The sequence below is a fragment of the Lactuca virosa genome, chromosome 8 (assembly GCF_052849685.1).
Source record: "Lactuca virosa cultivar CGN04683 chromosome 8, Lactuca_virosa_CGN04683_v6, whole genome shotgun sequence".
Lineage (NCBI taxonomy): Eukaryota > Viridiplantae > Streptophyta > Magnoliopsida > Asterales > Asteraceae > Lactuca > Lactuca virosa.
This window is the reverse complement of record NC_136433.1, coordinates 235651960-235672531: the sequence shown is the minus strand read 5'-3', so window position 1 is coordinate 235672531 and position 20572 is coordinate 235651960.

Here is a 20572-nt window from a genome sequence, read left to right as displayed (position 1 = left end):
ATCCACCCTAAAGGCTTCTAAACTCTTGAGTACCTTCCTATGTGTAGTACTTACTAGTTATGCTACTTGAAATCATCCTAAATCCAAGATCAAAGAGAGTTTACGGCCAAGAGCATCTACCTTGTCCGTAAACCCTAATTAGTGGTGCAATGTTGCCACAACTCCTTCCTAAGCCTTGGAACTAAGTCTATAACACTTCAAGGAAGACCATAGGACCTTAACACACAAAATGGTACAAGATACCATGAGTTCACGACCGTAAACTCATTGGGCCGTGAACCCATGGGTCGTGAACTCATGGGGGTATTACCATTGGGCCGTAAACTCCTAAGTGAGGCCCTACACCCCTTAGATGCAACCCTTTGTACCTCTAGCACTTGAATCAAAGTATTTTCCATGTCCTGGGGTGTCTTTACTTGCATAATTAGTTGTTTAATCACTAATTAGATGCATATGTGTATCATTATATGATAAATAGGATCCGTGTGTGTGCTCAAGTCTTCACTGGGCACTTAGCATCCTATACCACTCGTTCATCCAAACCACTCACTACAGGTGAGTTCATACCCCTTAATCAACCATTTAAATGATTTTAAATGCTTTTATGGGGGGAATACAAGTTTAAACGTTATAGTTATTATATCAATCACAAGTGATTAATAACTATCAAACAAATGGATTTACTATACTTTTAACTGTTTATCAAACAAACTACTTCGAAATGTTTATCAAACTCTTTTACATGCTAAACTCTTTATCAAACTTGTTACTTTATGCCAAACCTCTTCTTTCAACTCTTTCAAACTTATATGTTGTCAAAAACATGTCTAATGCATATATAGTTATATAAGTAAGGTTTGAAGGACTTAGGACTAATAACTCACTTTATTTCTTGTTCCTTGTTTGGTTGTGGACTTAGAGTACCCTGTTGTTTGTTCGAGTGTCGTTTGATCCTTAGTTATATATTATGTATATATGTATAGACATAAAAGCTTTTATCTCAGTTCAATACACTTATTTATACAAACAAGTATTCTAGTAAACTATAATAGGTATAGTTTAGGAAGTCACTATTCACTATTTCTAATATAATGAAACATACAAAGAGTCAGTTCATACATGAGTCAATACTTACTATAAAGAGAAACAGATAGAGAACACTATAACGAGAAACAATACATACACTACACTATACAAGAGAACATACTACATGCTAGACAGAGAGAACATACACTACACTAGTACATACAATACATATACAAGAATACTATAACATAAATGTGAATCATTACTTCGGGGCATGGCATCACTACTATGGCTCGTTTTGTAACCAGAGTCTCCTGGAGGGAGAGCGTAAATTTGTGTATAGACCTATACGGGATTGACCGTCCTACACCTTGCTGCTAGCTACAGTGGGACCTGCAGGTCTACGGGTGACGAATGTCATACCATTACGACGTCTTCGAGCGTCGTGTTTTACTAAGTCGATCAAGTATGGTTACAATCATATCACATTATACCTTAATTAACAATTGGCTTAAGGTAGTTAGTATAGCAGTAGTTACTATAATACAACACTAGAGTACTTTATTATTTTCCCATTGCATTCACATTGTGATCTTCTCACATAAACGGTAATGTAAAAAATATATTTTGTTAATGATAGTCACGGTTGGGAGAATTACACACTTTTACAATGAACAAACATACGGAACATTTGATGCCTTGGTAGAAGGCTACTTTTAGTAGAAAATATAGGATTTTCTAGGAAGTACAAACATTTACTACAAACTTTTACAAACATATACATCAAACACTTAAAAATATATTCATACAAGTAATGACACTAAAATACTTATGAACTCACCAGCTTTAATACTGATCTACGCTTTCAAAATAACTTGTATTCTCAGGTCGCCAGTAGACAGGTACCGATGGCCAGGTTTTTGAGAAGATGGAGCATATTCAAGACTCATCTTTTATTTTGATTATACATTTTCGTGTCTTATAAACTCCATAACACACTTGTATTAAAATTATTACTATTAATGCAATGGATGATGTTGTTGCTTGTTTACTATTATGCATTGTTGTGATACTGTACATGACGTCCTCCGCCCCCGAACGTTTCCGCCGTTCAGGTTTTGGGTGTGACAGATTGGTATCAGAGCATTGTTTATAGTGAATTGAGTATATCAACCCATAAAAGATATACAACTATAAACACAACGGGATTAAAATACTCTGACCAAGAGTTTATACTTTTAAATAATAAAATATTTAACTAAAGTATACTTACCTGCATTCATACTAAAATCAGTTTCACTAGGGCAGAACAAAAGTATTACGATTGTTGTGTTGGATATAGTGTCTAAGTCCATAACTTTATTTGGTATGTACTTGACGCGACCCGGCATGGTCCATTTGGGTTGCATGGCATTGCAATACTTGGATAGACTAAATGAGAGAATAAGGCACTTATGATTATTAATATATTATAAGTTCTAATATATTGATAATAGTATTATTTAATTAGTATTGATCAAGTATTAATCTAGTATTAATTTGGTGATCAAAGTGAGACTAATTAAATATATAGGGTTGATTATGACAATCATCAATTCTTTTATGGTGGATTAATGATCCATGGTTTATGGGTTTGGTTATAACCATATGGAGCTCCATGGATAGTCTATGAGAGTTACAAACCCATGGGTCATGAGAAATCAAGAGTCATGACAATTAAGGGCATTCATGTGTAAACCCTAATTGTGACAACACTATAAAAGGAACCCTATGGCTAGCAAAATGATGACCTAGTGGATCTAGTGTTACTAGAGAGGGCATAACCGATTTTGAGTGCTAGAAGTATTTTCTCAAGTTATTCCAAGTCTTGTGGTGTTGTGTGAAGCATTTGAGGCACAACATTTGGGGTGCTAGGCTCACAAAGTCTTGAAGGAATCCCAGCAACAACAAGGTATGTATTTCTACTAGTTTTATGTTCTATGTAATCCCCATGCCATGCTAGTTAGGAAATAACCTTGAAAAAGAAATTTGCATGTATATAGAGAAAACATAGATTCAAGGTTATTAGGGTTGCATGTACACTTAGGAAGTGTTAGAATGCTCAAAAACCCATCAGTGGTATCAAAGACTAGGATTGTTTTCTGTATACTTGATGCAAAACTGCTTAAAAATCGAAAATTCTGCATTTTGACGACTGGACTCGCCGAGTCCATGAACAAATTCATCCTACTCGACGAGTAGAATAATGCACTCGGCGAGTAGGAGCGTGCTGGGCAGTTTTTTCGAGTTTTGTTGCTGAGAATGGATTAAGATCATTATCCCAATCTGTTTTGGACTTGTAAAATCTGTTTTTCAAAATAATAATGATTATGTTAACCCATTTTACATGACTTTTATTATATAGATATGTATAAGAATATGTCATTCTTACCGTTAGTAGGCCTCATTCACGAAGTCGGTCTATAAGGGGGGTATAAGGTTGTTGCCTATAAAATGGTGACTTAATGGGTGTCCACTCTCACCCACCGCTTCTTTGATCGGTGGAGGGTCGTTAGCCGAACGGGTAGGATACAACTTCAAATACTCGTTAAAAGTATAATGAATGATAAAGTAACTATACATTATTAATTCCCAATCTTAGTTACTTTTGGAAAATGTGAAATTGGTGCTAGCCCATAAAATTACACTTTGTACCTTACCAAGTCGTTAGTGGAGCGTGTGTGGTTAACCGGCACACTAACATGGACTAGTAAGAGTGGCAAAGGGTAACTTGACTTTATTATAGATCGGTGGAGCGTGTGTGGTTAACCGGCACATCGATTAGGTAATATTGTTGAGGGTACCAAGTCAATTTGTATGGTTATTCACACCTTGTTTGTGATCCTCGGCATCCCAGTCACAAACTTGAGAGGGCACAATCGAGATTCAAACATGCCATTGAAAAGTTCAATGTATCTCAAAAGATCTAGGAGTTTCAAAACCAATAAAACCTAATAATAAAATATTTCGTTCTTATGGTGGAAATTGGTAAATCGTCATTTACCTACCTTCAAATATTTTATAGTATGGATTACGGCATCCCTCTTCCAACTATAAATAGTTTGTTGGATCCTAGCCTTAATATTTCATTTGGGTGAATTATTAAGGATTCCTAATCTAATGAAACTTGTCCTTCTTTCCTTTCAGATGTCTTCCAACAATGCTTCTGGCTCAAACCCAACAGGCTCCTTTTCCCTTATGAACTTGTGTGGTAAGGTCATCTTTGATGGATCCAATTTCAATGAGTGGATCAGAAACATCAGAATGATTACCCGCTATGAGGACAAAGAATATGTCCTCGATAGGGAGCTTAAGGTTGTGAGTGAAGCCACTGCTACTCCTGAAGAGTTTGCGGAGTTTGTTGCACATGAAAAGGATGCTACTAAAGTAGCATGCATCATGATGGCCACCATGACTCCTGAACTTCAAAAATCCTATGAAGATTTCTACCCCTATGAGATGCACCTGGATCTGATGGAAAGGTACCATCAGAGCGCGCGTCAGGAGAGGTATGAAATCATCTCCTCCATGATAACCGCAAGGATGAAGGATGGTGAACCCATCACAGGTCACTTGCAGAAGATGCAAAGGTTCGTTGACCGGTTGCTGAAGCTAAATGTTGACTTTCCTGAGGAAATGGCGATTGACATCATTCTCCATTCCTTACCTCCAAGTTATGATCAGTTTCGTATGACTTATCATATGAACAAGGAGGAAGTCACACTTAGCAAACTTCAAGGACTCTTAAGGACAGCTGAAAATGGCCTTAAGGGTAAAGCGGTTGCTACTTCTACTCCTTCAACAGCCCCTGTTCTGGCTATTGGGCAGGGAAAGGGTAAGAAGAGGAAAAGCCCTTCGAAGGGTACCAAGGGTAAGACTCTTGATGGTTTCTCTTCAAGTGGGACAAAGAAAGGTCCCATTACTCCTTCTTCAAACCCAAAGGAAGCACAGTGCTTCTATTGCCAGGATAAGGGACACTTCAAGCGAAGCTGCCCCAAATATCTGCAAGATCTAAAGGATGGGAAGGTTAAACCCACCCATGCAGGTATTTACACAATATTGTCTAACAACTCATCTAATGCTAATTCTTGGGTGCTTGATACAGGGTGTGGTATTCACATTTGTACTGATTTGCAGGAACTAAGAAGAAGTGAGCAAGTGGAGCACGGGAAGATAAACTTAGTCATGGGCAACAGGAAAGCATCACCTGTTACCAAGATAGGAGTTTATTCTTTATTGCTTAATAATGGGTTAATGTTAGATTTGAATAAGTGTTGTTACTCGCCCGAAATGGCGAGAAATATTATTTCTTTTCATGGCTTGTACAAACATGGTTTTTTATTTTCATTTGATAATAAAAATGGTGCTATTAATGTTTATTACAATGATGTATTTTACTTTAAAGCATCACCTTGTGATGGTGTATATGAAGCCGTGAATGTTGTAGACAATCTAGGAAATAATGTGTTGTATATTGATTCTTCAGATAGCTTGGATAAAGCATCCTTGTGGCATTGGCGTCTTGGACATGTTAACAAGAAGCGCATAGGCCAACTCCAAAAGGCTGGAGTCTTGGAATCATTTGACCTCAAGTCAGATGATAGTTGCGAGTCTTGTTTACTTGGAAAAATGACAAAGTCACCCTTCACAGGTACTTGTGATAGGGGTGAAGGTTTGTTGGACCTTGTACACACGGATGTGTGTGGGCCCTTCAGAGTTGCTACAAGGGATGCTAATCGCTATTATGTGACTTTTACTGATGATTACAGTAGATATGGATATATTTACTTAATCAAGCATAAGTCAGAAACCTTTGAAAAGTTCAAAGAGTTTAAGCAGGAAGTGGAGAATCAATTGGGCAGGAACATCAAGATGCTCCGATCCGATCGGGGAGGTGAGTATCTTAGCATTGAGTTCCTTGACTATCTTAAGGAATGTGGGATTGTCTCACAATTGACACCTCCCAGAACACCACAGTTGAATGGTGTAGCTGAGAGGCGCAATCGAACCTTGCTGGATATGGTTCGTTCCATGATGAGTCGAGCTTCGTTACCAATCTCTTTCTGGGGGTATGCCTTAGAGACTGCCGCCCATATCCTTAATCTAGTCCCTACTAAAAAGGTTGCCAAAACACCTCACAAGATGTGGACTGGGAAAGTTCCCAATTTGGACCACATCAAGATTTGGGGTTGTGAAGCTTTCGTGAGGCGTGAGACTCATGATAAGCTTGAACCTCGAAGTGAGAGGTGTATTTTCATCGGCTACCCACAGAGATCCTTTGGTTACCTCTTCTACAGACCCAGTGATAATGTGGTCTTTATAGCAAGAAGAGGAGTCTTTCGTGAGAGAGAATTCATAAGCCAAGGGGACAGTGGGAGGCAAATTGACCTTGAAGAGCTTCAAGAGTCAAGTGGTGAAGGAACCTCAAACTCCGGGAGTTGACTATGATGAGACCTTCTCACCAGTAGCTAAGATTAAGTCTATTAGAGTATTGTTAGCCATAGCTGCATTTCATGATTATGAAATATGGCAAATGGATGTCAAAACCGCTTTCCTTAATGGAAAGTTGGCTGAGGATGTTTACATGGCTCAACCAGAGGGTTTTGTCGATACAAGATACCCTAATAGAATGTGTAAGCTTGATAAATCCATTTATGGATTGAAACAAGCATCTCGCAGATGGAATCTTTGCTTTGATGAGAAAGTCAAAGAGTTTGGCTTTTCTAGGAGTGAGGATGAGTCTTGTGTGTATGTCAGGGCTAGTGGGAGCATAGTTAGCTTCTTGGTGTTGTATGTGGATGACATACTTCTGATAGGAAACGACGTCCCAACCTTGCAGGAGGTTAAGTCCTGGCTTGGGAAGTGTTTCGTTATGAAGGACCTTGGGGACGCTGCCTATATCCTAGGGATAAGGATATTGAGAGATAGGAGTAAGTGACTAATTGGACTTAGTCAAAGTACTTACTTGGATAAGGTGCTGAAGAGGTTCAGTATGCAAGATTCCAAGAAAGGAGAATTACCAATCCAGAGTAATGCCAAGCTGAGTAAAACTCAGAGTCCGAGTACAGAGGCTGAGATAGCTGAAATGAGTCATATACCATATGCTTCCTCTGTGGGCTCGATCATGTATGCTATGACTTGTACTCACCCTGATGTGGCCTTTGCTTTGAGCATGGTCAGTAGATATCAAGGGAACCCTGGCAAGGCACACTGGACAGCGGTAAAGAACATTCTCAAGTATCTGCGGAGGACTAAGGATTGGGTCCTTACCCTCGGAGGCAGTGATGACTTGAGAGTGGAAGGATATAGCGATGCTAGCTTCCAGACTGATAGGGATAATTTCCGCTCTCAGTCAGGCTGGGTCTTTATCCTAAATGGAGGGGCAATTACTTGGAAAAGTTCCAAGCAGGAGACAGTAGCTGATTCTACTTGTGAATCAGAGTACATAGCAGCAAGTGAAGCAGCTAAGGAGGCGATATGGCTAAAGAACTTCATCGGAGACCTTGGAGTTGTACCAGCTATAAAGGAGCCAATGGAAATTTTCTGTGACAGCGAAAGTGCGGTTGCTTTGGCTAAGGAACCGAGCGATCACGGGAGATCTAGGCACATTGACAGAAAATACCATTTCATCAGACATCGAATAGAAGAAGGACTCCTCGTGGCTAAGAGGGTATCATCAGATGAGAACCCGGCAGATCCCCTCACGAAGGGACTGAGCAGGGTTAAGCATTTACAGCATGCGAGGCGCATTGGGCTGAAGGATGATATTAGTTTCAATAATTAGATTCCTGAAACTTGTAAAATGTAATTGACATTTGATGATAAATAAAAGTTGTTATTTATTTATGAGTAAGGTGTTACTATCTTGTGTTGATTGTTTACTATGTTTCAATTTTGCATGTTTTTACTTCCAGAATAATTATGTTATTATTCAAACCATCCACAGTTAGTCAAACTTTGGAAGTAAGTATTGATTTAAGACTGTCATGAATTTGGCTTGTATGATTTGTCTGAAAGTGCTTTGGACAATGCAATGGTTGCTACAACATTCATGAGTACTCATAAAGGCTGAGTAATGGATTCAACCCACGCTCACTTGCATCACTTCATGGAATTTATCTCGAGTGATCGTGAGACGGTAATATCATATAAATCTTCAAACCTAGAGATATGAGTTGTTGACTATGAGTTGGTTATTCATTGATTGTACGAAAACGCATTGGTAACTCGATGTCATAAAACGTGCCTTTGTGAATAATTCAACAAGTAGTTAGTACAAGCATATCAGTCGAAGTTTATCTGTTCCTTCTAGAAATAGAAGCGATATCTGGGCCCCTCGATGATTTGGTTTTGACCTATGTATCGGGCCCGGTCAGAACCTAATTGATGTGTTCAATTTAGTTCTATGTCGAAACAAATCAGAGATCGAGAAACAAATGATGGACAATAAGTAAGACCATGTTCCATGTGTTTGTCCGGCTGATATCATGAGAACAGAGGATTATATGATCACTTATCTTAAATGGCGTATCATCATCATCTCAGTTCCGAGAGACTTTGAAAGAGCTACGATTGCTAGTCGGATTTTGAAGTCATATTTGCAAATATAGTTATTAGACTTATCCAAGTGGGAGACTGTTGGATATAGTGTCTAAGTCCATAACTTTATTTGGTATGTACTTGACCCGACCCGGCATGGTCCATTTGGGTTGCATGGCATTGCAATACTTGGATAGACTAAATGAGAGAATAAGGCACTTATGATTATTAATATATTATAAGTTCTAATATATTGATAATAGTATTATTTAATTAGTATTGATCAAGTATTAATCTAGTATTAATTTGGTGATCAAAGTGAGACTAATTAAATATATAGGGTTGATTATGACAATCATCAATTCTTTTATGGTGGATTAATGATCCATGGTTTATGGGTTTGGTTATAACCATATGGAGCTCCATGGATAGTATATGGGAGTTACAAACCCATGGGTCATGAGAAATCAAGAGTCATGACAATTAAAGGCATTCATGTGTAAACCCTAATTGTGACAACACTATAAAAGGAACCCTATGGCTAGCAAAATGATGACCTAGTGGATCTAGTGTTACTAGAGAGGGCATAACCGATTTTGAGTGCTAGAAGTATTTTCTCAAGTTATTCCAAGTCTTGTGGTGTTGTGTGAAGCATTTGAGGCACAACATTTGGGGTGCTAGGCTCACAAAGTCTTGAAGGAATCCCAGCAACAACAAGGTATGTATTTCTATTAGTTTTATGTTCTATGTAATCCCCATGCCATGCTAGTTAGGAAATAACCTTGAAAAAGAAATTTGCATGTATATAGAGAAAACATAGATTCAAGGTTATTAGGGTTGCATGTACACTTAGGAAGTGTTAGAATGCTCAAAAACCCATCATGTTGAACAACACAAGTAGACTTGGGGACATATAATCATATCTGGGAGTGATATAGCCTGATCAACTATATCTTTCCGAGAAGTGATTTCATGTGCCTAAGAATGGTTGTGATGTTGCAACAAGTCTAAAAACTTACCAACACTACTACAATGAAAACATTAGAACAGAACATAATCTTAAAATACTATAGGAGTATTTTGTGTTACTATAATTACTTATGTGCAAAATAAAAGGTCTTTATTAGTATGTCAATAGTTGTTTAGTGATACACTAAGGTTATAGGGTGTTATAGACTTAGAATCTGTGATATTTGCTTTACTTCCTGTTCCTTGTTTGGTTGTGGACTTAGAGTTAGGATCACTTATTCGAGGGTGTAGCCTGTTTTGGTTACATATGACTGGTATGCACTACGCAAGTATTGGAGTAACTGGTAAGGATCATCTTATAATTATCTTAATTAGTTCGTCTATTAATTAGTTCTGTATCCCTATTCTCGCGTAGTTATCATGGCTGGATTCCATATCCCCGGAGACCCGTACTTCCCCAACCAAAATAACGGAGGATGGCTCGATGTCGAGCCGGAAGAAGAAAATCATCCAATTCCTTTGGATGATGACTTTGCTGAGAACTTCCCGGAGGATTCTGACTCCGAGCCCGAAGTCAATGATCAACCCCCTGTTGCTCAAATCCCAAATCCAAACCCACGTCCGGCTTTTCAAGGCTCGACGCCTCTGTGGGTGGAGAGTCTGGAGATCTGGAGTCAAGAACAGGGCCAACCCATCCCGTTCAATGGAGACCGAAGTTTCTACAATGTGAGCGAAGGAGGCTCAGCGGACAGGGTCCTGCCTATCCTGGTCTGCAGGGTTGCTCGTAATGAAATTCAGGGAAGGACAGCACTCCAACGAATTGCGGAACTTGACGCCAATACAGGGGTCAACACAGTCCACATTCGTCGGCTGGAATATTCTAGTGAGAGAGCTGAAAGGGACCGTGAGTCTCTACTTCAAGCACTAGCTGAGACTAGGGCTGAAGTCATAGAGCATCGCGTGCGCCAGCGAGTGTACGAGTGACGCCTTCTCGAAATGGAGCGTCTGATGGATGATCTAAGGGTTCGCCCAAGGGGTTCCCGCCATCAGTAGGGGATACTCTGCTCACCCCTTTTCTTTTGGATATAACTTAGACCTATGTAAAAACTCTAGTTTTAGTTTCCTGTCTATGTTAAGACCTTGGACTTTCGGTCGATAGGTCTTTACTCTCTCAAAATTTTCCTATCTCGGTTTGATGTAAGACCTACTCTTAGGTCATTTTCCCGAACTTATTGCATCTGTAATACCAGTATTATTGACAGATATCTAATCTCACAGAAATTAATATCCAAATGGTTTCATCTTTCTATCCAATCATACTTTCGTTTGTGTTGTTGGACTATGGAGAGTTAGTCCATGAGTCACTCTCATCATACTCTCTATTGAATTCTTACCAATATCTTCATCTTTGTGATCTTATAGCTACAAGATGCCTTCACGCCGAGTAACGAGACGCACTGCTCAAAATCAAACACCACCTCCTCCTCCTCAATACAACCCAACAGTTATCCAAGTTGCTGTGAATGCGGCTGTTACAGCAGCTCTAGCACAATTCACCACTACCGGAACTAGCGGGAGTGGAACTAATGTGCCTCCCTCTGTTGCCGAAGTTCTTGTGCGCTCTAAGGAGTGCTCATATAAAGACTTCACCAGCTGCAAACCCAGATCCTTCAATGGAACTGGCGGAATCATTGCCCTCTCGCAATGGTTCGAGAAGACGGAGTCGATCTTCGAGATCTGCTCCAGTCCGGAAGGGAGCAAGGTAAAATTTACCGCCTGCACCTTCGCGGACTGAGCTCTAACATGGTGGAACAGCCATGTCAAGTCACTATCCCTTATAGTATAAATGACATCGGCTGGGAAGCTCTTAAGGAGCTGATGATCGAGGAGTACTGGCCGAGGGGCGAAGTACAGAAGTTAGAGCAGGAGCTCTGGAGCCTAACCATGAAGGGCTCCGACATAGTCTCCTACACTGCCAGATTCAGCGATCTGGTAGTGCTATGTCCGGGAATGGTCCCTTCTGAGGCAAAGAAGGTGGAGAGAGATATTTGGGGGCTGGTGCCTCCATTTCAGGGGAACGTCCTAGCTTCCATTCCCACTACCTTCGATAGTGCCAAGCGATTGGCACAAAGGCTCATTGACCATGGGGTCCGAACCCCGTAAACAACAACCCTAGCCATCTCAGAACCCTCCAAAGCTGCTGATAACAAGCGGAAATTTCGGGATGACAAGAAGAAGAAAGCTGCCAAAAAGCAGCAGGTCGTAGCAGTTCATGCTGCGATAGCACCTGCCGCGCTGCTCTGGAAAAGCAGTGCGCGGGAAACTTGCCGAAGTGCAACAAATGCAGTTTTCACTACAACGGGCCCTGCCGTGAAATGCAGTGCTCTAACTGCAACAGGAAGGGGCACACTGCCCGTTTCTGCAAGGCTCCGGCAAAGCCAATTACCCAAAGTCCCCGGCGCTGGTATGGGCCACACTTGCTACGGATGTGGGGAGGCGGGCCACTACAAGAGGAACTTCCCGAAGGCAGGGAACGCCGACGGAGTGGGAAGAGTCTTGGCTATAGGCGACGAGGAAGCGGTTGCCAACCCTACAGTGGTCACTGGTACGTTTCTCCTCGATAACTCTTATGCATGCATACTGTTTGATAGTGGAGCGGAGAGGAGTTTTGTGAACCAGAAATTTGCTCACTTGCTTAAACATAAGTCTTATTCACTTAGAGAACCGTTCACTGTAGAAATGGCTAATGGGAAGACAGAGAGCACTAGCTGTATATACATAGGTTGTACACTAACACTAGATAGCCATTCATTTCCAATCGACCTCACGCCGGTCTCAATTAAAAGTTTCGACGTCATAATCGGCATGGATTGGTTGAGTTCTCATCGTGCCAACATCATGTGTTACGAAAAGGCTGTTCGCCTTAACCTGCCGTCTAGCGAAACTCTAGTTATCTTTGGCGACAAACCTGGCACGAACCTTCGTATCATCTCGAGCATTCAAGCCCAGAAATTCTTGCGAAAGGAATGTCGAGCATTCCTTGCTAATGTTGTCGATGTGAGCCAAGAGTCCAAAGACATAAAGAACATTCCAGTAGTATGCAATTTTCCCGACATCTTTTCAGAAGAACTCCCAGGATTACCTCCGCAACGTCAAGTCGAGTTCAGAATCGACTTAGTTCTAGGGGCTACCCCCGTAGTCAAATCACCCTATCGTCTAGCACCAGCTGAGATGCAGGAACTATCCGGTCAACTTAACGAACTGCTCAGCAAGGGCTTTATCAGACCAAGCTTCTCACCCTGGAGAGCACCGGTCTTGTTCGTCAAGAAGAAGGACGGATCGTTTCGTATGTGCATCGACTACAGAGAACTTAACAAGCTAACCGTCAAAAATCGTTACCCTCTGCATCGCATTGACGATTTCTTTGACCAAATCCAAGGGGCGAACTTCTTTTCAAAGATAGACCTGAGGTCCGGGTATCACCAATTACGAGTGCTAGGGGAGGATGTTTCGAAGACAGCCTTCCGAACTCGTTACGGACACTACGAGTTTGTAGTGATGCCGTTCGGGTTGACCAATGCGCCCGCGGTATTCATGGACTTAATGAATCGGGTGTGCCATCCTTACTTGGATCAGTTCGTCATCGTCTTCATCGATGAAATACTTATCTACTCTCGTAGTAAGGAGGAATATAGTCAACATCTGCGATAGGTCTTAGAAACACTGCGATCAGAGAAGCTTTATGCGAAGTTCTCGAAGTGCGAATTTTGGATCCGAAGAGTCGAATTCTTAGGGCACGTGGTTAGCAAACAGGGAATACACGTGGACCCTTCCAAAATTAAAGCCATTGAGAACTGGTAAGCAACAAAGACGCCTACAGAAATTCGTCAATTTCTAGGCCTCGCTGGCTATTATCGCATGTTCATTTAGAACTTCTCACGAATTGCGAAACCTCTTACAACATTGACCCATAAGGGCGTGGCCTTTGACTGGGAAGAGAAGCAAGAGAAAGCGTTTCAAACGCTAAAGCGAGCCTTATGCACCGCATCGATACTGTCCCTCCCCGAAGGGATAGAAGACTTCGTGGTCTATTGCGATGCGTCCAATCAAGGGCTCAGCTGTGTTCTGATACAACGAGGTAAGGTCATCGCCTATGCCTCAAGACAACTGAAGACTCACGAGGTCAACTACACCACACATGATCTTGAGTTAGGAGCAGTAGTGTTTGCTCTGAAGATCTGGAGACACTACCTGTATGGTACGAAAAGCACAATCTTTACAGACCACAAAAGCCTACAACATATATTCAACCAGAAGGAGCTCAACATGAGACAACGACGGTGGGTCGAGCTACTCAGTGATTACGAATGTGAAATTCGTTATCATCCCGGCAAGGCCAACATAGTAGTTGACGCCCTAAGTCGGAAAGAATACTCTGGTCGTAGAGTCAAATCATTGAATATGACTATCCATTCACACTTGTCCACGCAAATTAAGGAGGCTCAGCTCGAAGCTTTGAAACCTGAAAATGTGGCGGGTGAATCCTTAAGAGGGATGGATAAGAACTTGGTGGTCAAGGGTGGCGGAGCCTTATATCTCATGGATCGGATCTGGACACCGAAACACGGTGGTTTCAGAGACTTGGTCATGACCGAAGCTCACAACACTCGATATTCCGTCCACCCAGGTTCGGATAAGATGTATCTGGATCTTAAAAAGTTATACTGGTGGCCTAACATGAAAGCAGATATTGCTACCTTCGTGAGTAAATGCCTTACTTGCGCCAAGGTTAAGGTTGAATACCAGAAACCATCAAGTTTACTTCAGCAACCGGAGATACCTGAATGGAAGTGGGAGTGAATCACGATGGACTTCATAACCAAGTTGCACAAGACAACTGGTGGTCTCGATACCATATGGGTGATCGTAGACAGGTTAACCAAGTCCGCACACTTCCTACCGATCAAAGAGACTGACAAGATGGAGAAACTAACCAAAACTTACATTAGGGAGATAGTACGACTGCACGGTGTTCCCATGTCTATTATCTCTGATAGAGATAGTAGATTCACTTCGAGGTTCTGGCAGTCGCTACAAAGTTCCCTAGGAACTAGGTTGGACATGAGTACAGCCTACCATCCACAAACCGACGGACAAAGTGAGAGGACTATTCAAACTTTGGAAGATATGTTACGAGCCTGTGTGATAGACTTTGGGAAGGCATGGGATACTCACTTACCCCTTGTCGAGTTTCCTACAATAATAGTTATCACACGAGCATAAAGGCTGCTCCATTTGAAGCCCTCTATGGCCGAAAGTGCAGATCCCCTCTGTGCTGGGCTGAGGTGGGTGACACGCAGTTAGCTAAAGGACGAGTTCCTGACAGCACTCTCACAGGTCCGGAGATCATTCGGGAAATGACAGAGAAGATCGTTCAGATTCGTGAACGGTTGAAAGCCTCTAGAGACCGACAGAAAAGCTACGCTGACAAAAGGAGAAAACCTTTGGAATTCCAGGTTGGAGACCGCGTTCTATTGAAAGTCTCACCCTGGAAGGGCTTGATACGCTTCGGAAAGCGTGGAAAGCTAAATCCAAGATACGTAGGGCCTTTCGAGATTTTCACTATAATCGGCCCTGTAGCTTACAAACTCAAACTACCTCACGAACTTAGTAACGTACATTCTACTTTCCACATCTCGAACTTGAAAAAGTGCCTGTCCGACGAGACTCTTGTAATCCCACTCGACGAGATTGAGATCAACGAGAACCTCAACTTCGTGGAAGAACCTGTAGAGATCATGGACCGAGAGTTCAAACAAACAAAGCAAAGCCGTATCCCGATAGTGAAGGTTCGCTGGAACGCCAAGCAAGGACCTGAATTCACTTGGGAGCGCGAGGATCAAATGAAATTGAAATATCCTCATCTTTTCACTTAGTTATTTGTAACTACTTATTTGCTTAAACTCTAATTTCGGGACGAAATTCTCTCTAACGGGGGGATGATGTGACAACCCGAAATTTCTATCTTGTACAACCATTCAATTCAATCAAAGTCAGACTTGTTTCTGCTATCTATTAGCACTGTTTAGAGTCTGTTTGAGTGTTCTAAGCTAAGTACCTTCAAGAGGTGATTTTAGGAAGTATACTCTAGAGTTCAATGTGCATCATTCAAGCCATAAAACTCCAAGAATTTGAGTTTACGGCCATAAACTAGAGTTTACGGCCGTAAACTCTATAGTATATATATGACACTTAGTCATTTTTTATCACTTTTACCATTTCAAGCCAAAGAACTCATTCTCTCTCAAGTACTATCTGATTTTTCTCTTATATCTTCAAGATTGTAAGTGTTTCTTCCCTTGATTTGTTGATATCCTTCAATATCTAGTGAATATACATGATTTCATCCATGAAATCTCTTCTTTTGGTTAGATCTTCAAGTGTTCTTCGTTTCTTCAAGAACACTCTTGTTCTTTGGGCCGAAAACTACCCTTTCAAGCTTCTACATTGTAAGTATCCTCTTATATATCCTACTACCTTGTAAAGACCCTTGAATTACTCCTTGAAATCAAGCTTTTCCCAAGAACATGAGGTGTTTACGGCCAAGAGCATCTCCCTTGGCCGTAAACCCTAGTTAGAGGTGCATTTGAGCCATAAATCCACCCTAAAGGCTCCTAAACTCTTGAGTACCTTCCTATGTGTAGTACTTACTAGTTATGCTACTTGAAATCATCTTAAATCCAAGATCAAAGAGAGTTTACGGCCAAGAGCATCTCCCTAGGTCGTAAACCCTAATTAGTGGTGCAATGTTGCCACAACTCCTTCCTAAGCCTTGGAACTAAGTCTAGAACACTTCAAGGAAGACCATAGGACCTTAACACACAAAATGGTACAAGATACCATCAGTTCACGACCGTAAACTCATTGGGCCGTGAACCCATGGGCCGTGAACTCATGGGGGTATTACCATTGGGTCGTAAACTCCTAAGTGAGGCCCTACACCCCTTAGATGCAAGCTTTTATACCTCTAGCACTTGAATCAAAGTGTTTTCCATGTCCTGGGGTGTCTTTACTTGCTTAATTAGTTGTTTAATCACTAATTAGATGAATATATGTATCATTATATGATAAATAGGATCCGTGTGTGTGCTCAAGTCTTCACTGGGCACTTAGCATCCTATACCACTCGTTCATCCAAACCACTCACTACAGGTGAGTTCATACCCCTTAATCAACCTTTTAAATGATTTTAAATGCTTTTATGGGGGGGAATACAAGTTGAAACGTTATAGTTATTATATCAATCACAAGTGATTAATAACTATCAAACAAATGGATTAACTATACTTTTAACTGTTTATCAAACAAACTACTTCGAAATGTTTATCAAACTCTTTTACATGCTAAACTCTTTATCAAACTTGTTACTTTATGCCAAACCTCTTCTTTCAACTCTTTCAAACTTATATGTTGCCAAAACCATGTCTAATGCATATATGGTTATATAAGTAAGGTTTGAAGGACTTAGGACTGATAACTCACTTTATTTCCTGTTCCTTGTTTGGTTGTGGACTTAGAGTACCCTGTTGTTTGTCCGAGTGTCGTTTGATCCTTAGTTATATATTATGTATATATGTATAGACATAAAAGCTTTTATCTCAGTTCAATACACTCATTTATACAAACAACTATTCTAGTAAACTATAATAGGTATAGTTTAGGAAGTCACTATTCACTATTTCTAATATAATGAAACATACAAAGAGTCAGTTCATACATGAGTCAATACTTACTATAAAGAGAAACAGATAGAGAACACTATAACGAGAAACAATACATACACTACACTATACAAGAGAACATACTACATACTAGACAGAGAGAACATACACTACACTAGTACATACAATACATATACAAGAATACTATAACATAAATGTGAATCATTACTTCGGGGCATGGCATCACTACTATGGCTCATTTTGTAACCAGAGTCTCCTGGAGGGAGAGCGTGAATTTGTGTATAGACCTATACGGGACTGACCGTCCTACACCTTGCTGCTAGCTACAGTGGGACCTGCAGGTCTACGGGTGACGAATGTCATACCATTACGACGTCTTCGAGCGTCGTGTTTTACTAAGTCGATCAAGTATGGTTACAATCATATCACATTATACCTTAATTAACAATTGGCTTAAGGTAGTTAGTATAGCAGTAGTTACTATAATACAACACTAGAGTACTTTATTATTTTCCCATTGCATTCACATTGTGATCTTCTCACATAAACGGTAATGTAAAAACTATATTTTGTTAATGATAGTCACGGTTGGGAGAATTACACACTTTTACAATGAACAAACATACGGAACATTTGATGCCTTGGTAGAAGGCTACTTTTAGTAGAAAATATAGGATTTTCTAGGAAGTACAAACATTTACTACAAACTTTTACAAACTTATACATCAAACACTTACAAATATATTCATACAAGTAATGACACTAAAATACTTATGAACTCACCAGCTTTAATGCTGATCTACGCTTTCAAAATAACTTGTATTCTCAGGTCGCCAGTAGACAGGTACCGATGGCCAGGTTTTTGAGAAGATGGAGCACATTCAAGACTCATCTTTTATTTTGATTATACATTTTCGTGTCTTATAAACTTCAGAACACACTTGTATTAAAATTATTACTATTAATGCAATGGATGATGTTGTTGCTTGTTTACTATTATGCATTGTTGTGATAATGTACATGACGTCCTCCGCCCCCGAATGTTTCCGCCGTTCAGGTTTTGGGGTGTAACAAATCCCGAAATGGAAGCATCACAATACACCACATAATCCTCCACGCCCTCGGGCAGGGTAAGGATCGGCGCCTTGCACAGTCTCTGCCTCAATGTCTCAAACGCTGCCTGCTGCTCAAGCCCCCAGCGAAAAACAATGGCTTTCTTCGTTAGTCGGGTCAAAGGTACGGCTATCTTGGAGAAGTCCTGAATGAATCTCTGATAATAGCCCGCTAATCCGAGGAAACTCCGAATCTCAGATGGAGACTTCAGAACCTCCCATCTCATCACGGCCTCCACTTTGGCTGGGTCAACCAATATCCCGTTCTGGTTGACAAGGTGCCCAAGAAACTGCACCTCGCGCAACCAAAACTCGCACTTGGAGAACTTGGCATACAAGATCTCCCTCCTCAGGGTATCCAAAACCTCTCGCAGGCTCCTCATGCTGCTCCTGGGTCTTAGAGTAAATCAAGATGTCATCAATGAAAACTTTCAAAGTCCGATCCAACATCGGTCTGCACACACGGTTCATGAGGTCCATGAACGCGGAAGGAGCATTGGTGAGCCCGAAGGGCATCACCACGAACTCGTAGTGGCCATAGCGAGTCCGGAAAGCAGTCTTCTGTATATCCTCATCCCTGACTCTCATCTGATGGTAGCCTGACCGCAAGTCTATCTTGGAAAACCAAGATGCTCCCTGAAGCTGGTCAAACAAGTCATCTATCCTCGGGAGTGGGTAACGGTTCTTTACCGTTACCTTGTTCAGCTCCCGGTAATCTATGCACATGCGATGCGACCCGTCCTTCTTCTTGACAAACAGGATCGGGGCTCCCCAAGGCGAACTACTCGGCCTGATAAATCCCTTGTCTAGCAGCTCCTGCAGCTGAGTAGACAACTCCTGCATCTCGGGAGGAGCCAACCGATATGGTGCCTTGGCTATCGGAGCCGCACCAGGGACTAGGTCAATCCTAAACTCCACCTGTCACTCCGGAGGTATGCCAGGCAGCTCCTCCGGGAATACATCAACATAATCTCACACCACGGGTACATCGCTCACCGACGCCTCGCCCGCCTCCCGGGTATCCATAACATAGGCGACATACCCAGCGCAGCCCTGCTGAAGATAGCGCCTAGCCCTCGCTGCTGAACATAGTGTTGGTCCGCGTTGTGGCCTCTCGCCCTGAATCACCAGCTCTCCCCCACTTAGGGTCCTGATCCGAACTAACTGTTGTGCGCAGTCGATCACTGCCCCGTTGGGGCTCAACCAATCCATGCCTATAATCACCTTGTTCCCACGCAACGGAATGGGAACCAAGTCTACCAAATAACGCTCCTCGAACAATCTCAAAACACAGTCCCTAAAAACCGCCGACGCTCGTACTGATCGGTCATCTGCAATCTCGACCTCTAGAGCGCAATCCAGCATGCCCGACGACTCAGAGAATCTCTTGCTAAGAGCAAGAGAGACAAATGATCGGGTAGCGCCCGAATCAAACAGCACCTGAACTGGGATACCGTTCACATGGAACGATCCTAAACAAGACGTATCACATGTCACATCAAAATCATAAGCAACATAAAATAAAAGCTAGGGAGAAGAAATCATACCCGTCACCACATCGGGTGTGGCGCGTGCCTACTCGGTAGTCAACTGGAAGGCCCGACTCCTCACCACTGGAGCCTCTGTCTTGCCCTGCCGACCATCAGTGATCCATAGGGTCGCTGGAGCTGGCGCCTTCACTGGCGCTGATGCTGTCAACTGAGGGCAATTGGCCTTTTTATGGCCCTTATGATTGCAATGAAAGCAAATCAGGCCTGATGTCTGAAAGGTGGGGACAGGGGCAGTACAATCCCTACCAAAGTGCCCAGTCTTGCCGCACTTATAGCAGCCTGATCCCGGCCCAGTGCGGCAAACACCATCATGTGACCTGCCGCATTTCCCACAGCGGCCCCGGCCTTGCTGGCCCTTCGACCTAGAGTCGAATCCCTTGGGCTTCTTTCCCGAAGCCCCAGCAACATGTCCATCCTCCGCCTTCCTCTTCCTGAGGTGCTCCAAGTCTATCTCCCTCTCCCTCGCCCTGGAAATCATGGAATCCAGGGTCGGGCTTGCCGAGAAGCTGACATGCTCCCGGATGTCTGCCCTCAGCATATCATGATAGCGGGTTTTCCGCATCTCCTCGTCTCGCGCATACTGGGGCACCAAAAA